Raw genomic sequence first — 8,670 nt, forward strand, 5'->3', positions numbered from 1 at the left:
TGTGTGTGCACCACATCCATGCAGGTGCCCGTGGAGGCCCGATGGGGCCTCCTGGAGCTAGAGTCAAAGGTGGTTGAGAGCCACCTAGCATGGGTGCTGGGAACTGAACCCAGGTCCTGTGCAGGGGCAGCTTTTAAGCCATCAAGCAGTCTCTTCATCTCCCTGTTTCTTTATTTTTACCCAAAGCAGTGGTTCTCCATCTGTGGGAACCATAGGACTGCATATCGGATGTCCTGAATATCAGATGTTATGATTCATAACAGCAGCAAAATTATAGTTATGCAGTATGGTTGGGGAACCACGAGGAACTGTATTAAAGGGTCGCAGCGTTAGGGAGGTTGAGAACCCCTAACAAAAAATTAACTCTTGGCTAAGTGTTTGGGGTTGAGGGACCTGGAGCATCAACACTGCTTTTCAGAGCTGACTGATGCTTTCTTTGATCTTCGAATTGTCAATGCTGAAAACGCTGTCTCACATAAACATGTCCAACCAATGGTACAGGTATATCTAGGGCCATCTCAGAAACTGTTCATAATTGCATCCCAAACCCGAGGCAAAGGAAAAATTAATTTAGTGATTTTCTTTCTTTTTCTTTTTTTAATGACAGTCAACTCAGCAACTCTAACAGCAATTTTCAAAACCAGATACTTTAACAGCGTACAATCCAAAGATGTACTAATTTGATGTTTACATGCTGAGGAACGGCAGTAGGAAAATATTAAATGTCTTTGTTGTCTTTAATTAAACCGTCATGCTTCTGCCGCAGAAAACACTGCATGTGCAACCACAGTGTGTGGCAGTCTGGGATGGGAGCTGAAGTGTTCCAGGCAGCGTTGGCGGGAGATGGGAGGTGTGACGGATGCAGAGAGTCCAGTGCATGTGTGCTTTCTTCAGACCCACGGGCAGAGCGGAGTTTGGGCGAGTTCCGCTAGAATCACTTTGGGTTCATTACACCTCTGAACTGAATTTTGGTCATTGTGTAACTCTGGAAACCGTGTGTGTGTGTGTGTGTGTGTGTGTGTGTGTGTGTGTGTGTGTGTGTGTGTGTGTGTGTGTCCCACACTTAACTACACAACTCCATATGGGTTCAGAAACCTATGCTTAAGAGGTTGGGTTCCAAGTTATTTACCCACGCAGCGAGAGCAACTATTCAGTTGCTGTCCTGTTTTGTTTGGGGAGTAACGAGGAAAACATCTGTACACATTCAGTACAGATGCAATTTTTTTCTCCAAATATTTTCAGCCCACGGTTGGTTGAATCCACAGATGCCAATTATATGGCAATATGGGGTCACTCAGGGAAAGCAAACGTTTCAAGCCCAGAGGCGATCACCCAGTCATATTTAGGGCACTGCTGGGCCATCCACATTTAAAATGATCTCTGAGATTCACTGTCTAAATGAGGCACACGGCATGGGCATGTTTTAAATGCCCTGTATCTTAAGGGAAAATCGCCCATCCTTATGTAAGGTTCAATAGCACTCTGATGCCTTCTCCAATGTTCTCAGCAGCCCTGTGAGAAACTTTATCCCTGTTTTCTTCATCAGGCTCAGCAGATTTGAAGGTCTTGTTCAAGGTCAAGGTCAGACAACCAAAACCAGAAATGGAACTCCAGCCTCTCACAAGGTAGACAACTAATTTCTCTTCTTCCATGATGCCTGATTGAAGGAAGCCATGCCGAGCAACCGGGCTTGGACCATTGGTCTGGCACACCAACGTGCGGTGGTTTTCTCAGCCGGGATGGAATGAATTGTGTACCCCAGCACCCACATTCTACTGAACAGAACTGGACCCATTTCAAGTCTTGGATGGCTGCAAAACATGCCTTCCAGCAGTCAGAGTCTTCCCAACACCTGAGTCTTTGGGTCATCTCTGCTCCAAACCAGGACTGACTGGTTGCTTGTAGGCATCTACCCAGCTGTCGTCTTCTAAGAGGTATGAATGCGTTAGCATTGGGGACCGTTATAATGGAACTCACTGACCTGAGTCCTTGCTACTGTGGTCTGAACGTCAGTCTCCTCCAAAATGCTGAAACTTAATTCTCTCTCTCTCTCTCTCTCTCTCTCTCTCTCTCTCTCTCTCTCTCTCACACACACACACACACACACACACACACACACACACACACACACACACACACACTCTGTTATGAGATGACATTTGTCGGATGTGCTTCCTGGATCTCGGACTTCAGGGCCTCCAGGACTGAAAGCCAGTGCCTCTCTGCGTTTTGTGAATGACAGTGTATGGCGTTCTGTCATGGCAGTACAAAATAGACACAGACTGCCACCATTTTAGGATAACAACGCATGTGAAGCACAGAGAAAGGCTTACCAGCTGAGACTCCCACTCTGGCCCTGGAGCCCAGTTGTGTCAACCCCACCTCTGGCTTGGCTTCTCCTTTAGCTCCCTGTCTCCATCCATGCCTTTTCTTGTCTCAGGTGTCCCCTCTTCTCATTCCTGACTTCATCCCTCCCCAGCCTTCATGCTCTGAACACTTGGGCTTCTGTCTCTCCGAGTGTCTCATAAATCCCTCACCATTGAGTCCAGTCATGAGTTTATGACTCCACAGTGCTGTGGTTCCTTCTGGAATGTTCTTCCCTTCTTCCTAGTTCCTCGGGGTGAGGCTCAGAAATCTCCCTCTGGCTTCCCCAGACAGGCCACTCTTCTATGTCCCTGGGGTCTTGATCCAGACCTAATCCGTTCCACATTATCTTGTCAGGGTTCTCTACCTGAGTTTCTCTCTCTAGACCCAAACCAGCCCATTCCTACATCCACCATCTTTTCCATGAGATCCAGAGAGGGGCTGGCACATCTGGGAGAGCGTCCTATGGGTGCCCCATCCCCAGCTGATCGTAGGCTTATTGGCAGCCGTCTGTGAAAGGAGACTATGGTCTTGAACTCTGGCAGCCTGCAAATCAATGTGATGTCCATGTGCCTCTCCCATACATTATCCTCTCTGTAGGGCCATTCCAATCCAGGCAGGGCTGAGGAGGAAGACAGGCAAACTCAGTGTACCTGACTCTTGCTGAAGTGCTGGTTCTGAGTTGATGGCACTTGCCGTTAGCCGGGCCGCTCGAGAGTTTTCCTTTAGGAACTCAGTCCCTCATCCCATTTTGTGGATGAGTAAAGAGAGGCACAAAAGACTTGAAGAGCCTATCCAAGGTCACACATCCAGGAGCTGGCAGAACCAGAACATGGACCCAGGTAGTGAGGTCCCAGGCTCTGCACGATTAACCTCTTTGCAGTGTTTCCTCTTGTTTCTGCACTAATGAATATTCAGTTTTCTCACCAAATATTTAATAAGCTTTGCCTGGTCACTCTTGGGATTGGGCACTAGGAGTATAAGGGTACAGCTGACTAAAGGGAGATCAAAGGCGAACACTGGAGATGAACGGGAAGGAATGTTGTTGTCCTTGGAGGGGAACCCCAACTCCTTCAAGATCTTCTCTGAGGAGAAACTCTTGACATATGACCCTGGCCCAAGCATGTGCCCCACTGAGCTAGAAGTCAGAGAAAAGTCCAGGGCAGCAAGCAGGCAAGAGGCAGACTGCGGCCAGGGGCCATGCTTGTGCAGTCACAGTGCCCTTTCTCTCCTAGAGGACTGAAGTCCTTATCAGTCCCCTGTGCCTTCTCTAGGCTCTGACTCTCATCGTCACAGCCTGTGGACTTCATAACTACTTGTCTTTCAGAAAATCAATCCCATTCTATTATTTACTAATTGTTTAGTTATTATTTTGATGGATGGAATGGGGCACTCAGCCCTCTGGGCTGCTGTAAAATAAATGGATGTTCAGCCCACATTACTGCGTAAATAATAGATCCTCACATTGGGAGGCTGGGAGGGGTACTACAGGATACCATGTCCCGTGTTCTTGCTTCCATGGACTCACAGGGTAGGTCCACTGTGGGTCAGTCGTTGTAGAGACATTGATTTTTTTTTTCAGTTGAGAGGAAGGGGAGACCTGGACAGGAGCAGAATGAAACTGGAGAGAAGCAGGCAAACCAAGGAAAGGCCAGACCTGCCTGCCATGTCTCAGGCCACCTCTTGCTGGATCACTGTATGTGACAGCATCATGGCTTCCTTCATTATCCGTCAGGCAGGGTGAAGCAAGCTGGGAAGAGGGTGTCACATGCCTCCCTTAGGAGGAGAGGGGCTAAGAGCCATACCTAGCCTGGCATTGGCCATTCATCTGTTGGATTGATTCTTATTCCAAATAGGTCACACGTATGACTCATCCTTCCTGGGCTAAGCTATACTCTGGCACAGTTATTCATAGCTATTTCCCATCTGATCGGAGCCTGTGGGATTCTGCAATTTATATCACCAACTGAAGTACTTACTCTGAACCAAGTCCTAACCAACCAAAACCATGGCTCTGTGAAGTAGATGTGGTCGTCTGCACATTTTTTTCCCTCCCCCGTCTGCACATTTTTATTCAAAGATGAAGCCCAGAGCCAGGTCAACCTGTTTAACCTGGTAAGGAAGGGGCTGGCCTTTACCCCAGATGGCTGACCCCACCCCCACCCCAGCTAAGTTGCTTCTCCTATCTTCTTCTCCACTTTTGTTTTTCTTGATCATTGTAAAATGGTCTCCACGTTCTGGTCATGCCTCCTTCCCGTTATGATTTTAGAGCATGACTCCCTCCAGTGAGGATCTGCTGATGTGCTTTCTGGTCCAGATCTGGCTTTGTTTCATAATCACTGCAGCAGGTGAACAGAATAGGAAGTTGAGAGATCACGTCAACCAAGCAGAAAGCAAAGAGAGGGAAAAGGGACACCTGCTCACAGTAAGGCCTTGCGGAACCTCCCCAAACAGCACCAGCAGATGAGGACCAGGTGTTCAAAAACGTAAGCCTGCCGGGAAACTCTTCATTCAAACCAGCACCTCATACCTTTTGTGTTTCTGTGTGGTGTGCACATGTGCACACACACACACACAAGCTAATATGAACTCTATTCTTTATTCTGCTTGTCCCTTCATTTCACTTTGAAAATTGTTCCATACCCTTACTTGGAGATAATCCTCATTTTACAAATATCAACTGCATAGTATTCCATTGCCTGGCCCTGTATGTTCGACTTACTCTTTATCAATAAATATTGACATAAAGGTCTTTCAGAGGCCCCACCCCTTAAAGGCTCCATCCACCTAGTAGTTGACCATGGATGGAGTCCATCTCTAGATTTTTTTAGGTTTATATACCATAAGTTGGCTCAATTTTTATCATTATATGTGATATATAATAATTATAAATATAAATTAATTTACATTATTATAGAGACCTAAAGCACATCCGCTATCTTATAAAACCATGGCCATATCGTTCTTTTCCCGTCTGCCTTTCTGGCCACTTTTTCTATTCTTCTTCTGTGTGAAACTTATAATCTCACGTCCTACAGGGGAATAAAAAACAATGTTTCTAGGATTATTTCTCATTAAATTCATGCATGAAAACGTGGGGCTGGAGAGAGGGCTGTATGGTTAAGAACACTGGAGGGTCCTGCAGAGGACCCAGGTTCCTGTCCCAGCCTCTGTATGGCTCACAAGCATTTGTAACTCCAGTTTCAGGAGATCTACCACCCTTTTCTGGTCTCCACTGACATAAGGCATGAATGTGGTCCACATACACACATGCAGACAAAACAGTCATACACATACAATAAAAATAAACCTTTTTAAAAACGTGAGGTAGTAATAACATTTTTATTATGTTGAATTTTTCCAACCCGGAACATGGTGTCCCCAGTAGTTTGTTCAAGTGCAAATTTGTGCCTTTCAGGAATATGGTTCTGGAATTTACAGGACTAAATTAGAAACATCCATCATATTTGACCCATTGTCTATTTCAGGATTGTAACTGAAGTCACCCAAATTAATGCTGTACTGAGGAAGTATGCATGACCTCTTCCTCTAACTGTCCCTCTTCTCACCCCTTGCGAGCTTGCTAAAATGCTAGCTCTCTGGTGAGAACTTCAGTCTCTGTAGAAATTAATGAGTTAATGAGTCATTCTGCCTGCTATGCTCCTGGGACACCTATCACGGGCCCTCTCCTGATGACAAAGTGGGCTGTGAAAATTTTTTGTTTATATCCCTTCTTGGCCATTAGTGAGGCGTCTGACTCATAGGTGGTGTTCAGTAAAGGGTGCGTGGGTTGAATGAAGTATGTTTGTAGTATGACGCTGTTATATTATATACATCCACCCATACCAGCAGGTTCCCCAACTGTCCAAATCATGGACTTAGTCGCTCAGCCCCCGCTAGTGAGGCTTCAAACTGGTCACAGGCACGGTATGTTTGGATTTGCTGATACTCTGTATTCCAGTAGATTTAGTGGCTCCTCCCCGCATCATACAAACACAAGATTTGGTGTGGTGTTGGTGGGGCAGTGGTGAGCCTAGCTGAGAAGCTGACCTGATTCTGATTCCTTGTCAATACAACGTGTTCATCTTTGGGGCTGTGGAAAAGCTGCTAATTAAGGTAGAAATCTACAATTGACTGAATGGCCTGCAGGGACTCTGTGTGTGATGGAGGTCTCCCTTCATTAGCACATTTCTCCTTCTCTGACCTTTTGAGGGCGAGTGCGAAGCTCCCTTACTCTATCAGAGGAATGTCACGTGGCCTCAGCTGGTTTACAAGATCAATTTCCTTTCTCCTGACAAAACCTGTTCGGCCAGCACCTGAGATACCTGAAATGCTAATGAGGCATTCCAGGGACTCCAAGCCCCCAGCTAACGACCTTTGCCCATCCTGGATGTCTCTGCCCTCAGCCCCTCAAAACTTTATAAGCCTTCAGTCACCCAAAGTAAAGTTGATCTTCCTACTGACTGTGGGTCTCTGTGTGGTTTATTCACTGTACGTACTTGCAGGGCTTCTGAACTCCCTGTCCAATGTCTCTGCTCCCTTTGCCCCTGTGGCTTTGACCCACTGGGCAGAAGAGACTCAGTGGTTAGAGAAACAGAATGCTGTGCCGAGCTCCTCAGTTCAGTTCTCAGCACACTGCCTGGTGGCTTGCAATTCCAACTCTGAGGGATCCAACACCCGTTATGGCTTCTTCTGGCATTTACGCTGTTGAATTCATACCCTCCTTCTCCCAGTGTCACACATACACAGACATATAAAACATCCCCACCATTGAAAATCCTGCGGTCCTATCGAATTCTGATTTTCCCCTGAGTATTGCTTTTACAACTCTGTGCATCAAAATCTTTTAAAGCCATTTTGACAGGCAACGCCCCCCCCCATTTCTTTCTTTCTGGTCTTGTTTGCTGTCCTCATCAGCACCTGGTGGGTTTCCGTTGAAGGATCCAGAAGGAAAGGGATTCTCATCTCAAAGCACCTCAAAAGTTTTGCATCCCTAGTCCCTGTGGGAGCTGAGTGCGGTTCCTGGATTTCTACTCATGTGGGCAAGCACTGGAACTTTCCCCACACATGTCTGGAAGGGAGCCATAGTGCCTCTCCTTTGGTGCACGGAGGAGGCAGGAAGTCTTGCAGGCTGCAGAGTGTGGAGGTGAGGGTGCGACAAAGGACTGGGGAAGAGGACAGAAGAGGGGTAAGGAGGCTATGCTAAACAGGGAAGGGTCCGTAGAAAATGCCATTTATGTCATTTATGGGGGCTGGGTGAGGCAGAGAACTTGTAATAAGCTCTGGCGATTCCTAGAGCAGGAGCCCAGGTGCCAGGAGGCCTTGCCTCATGTGATGGAAAGTTAGGGGGAAGGGAGGGAAGGTTCACAGTGAAGGACCAGGAGGCCCTGGCTGCCCATAGAACCTTCCTTTTCATGAGGTCCCAGTAGTGAGAAAGTAGTTCAAAACATCCGTGTTAAAGCCAAATTGCCCAGACCCAAATCAGCTTTGTCGTGCACGATTTCCGTAGCTAGAGCTGGTCCAACCCTGAGCCATCAAAAAGGCCAACTAGTCACACCATCTCACTGATGGCTGCCAAGCTCCAGAGTTGGGAAGGGGCTCTCTAAGTCCCAGCTGGTAGGAGGAAGAGTTGGGACCTGAAAGAAGGATTTCCGGTGCCTATCTGAGTACTTCATCCCAATGTGACTATTAGTACCATCTATCAATCAATTCCCTGATAACCATTCATCCCTTATCATCTGTCACCCACCCACAAACCCATGAATTCCTCCATTCATCTACCCATATAACCCATTCCACTACCAACTGATTCTGTTCATCTGCTCCTCTTTACCAACCTATTCAATATCCATCTATCTGTCTACCCCTTGACCCAATGATCACCGCATCTGTCCATCCAGAGAGAATGACTATTGGGATACACAACTGTGTGTTCCTTAAGATGTGAGACTCTGCAATTATTAGCTTTAAACCTTTGGTTTCCGACTTGAGTTGAAGTAGCTACTGAATTACTACTGAGTCTGCAGTGTTGTTCTAAGTGTTGTCAAGTAGGAGCAGAGATTCAGGGGGAGAAAGCCCACAAAATGAACGGTTTCCTAAGGAAATATGACAATTAGATGCATTCAAGCCTGTAGATTGGACCTGGGATGGCGAAAGTTCTAGTGTACATCACTGGGACAATTGCTGACATTTTAATATGGGCTGTGGAAGAGATAACAGTAATTGCTGAAACATTTAATTTCCTGATTTTGATAACTGCACTGTGGTTATATAAGAGAATGTTCTTTTTTGTAGAAGATTCTCACA

Source organism: Rattus norvegicus, chromosome 6, assembly GCF_036323735.1.
Source record: "Rattus norvegicus strain BN/NHsdMcwi chromosome 6, GRCr8, whole genome shotgun sequence".
NCBI lineage: Eukaryota > Metazoa > Chordata > Mammalia > Rodentia > Muridae > Rattus > Rattus norvegicus.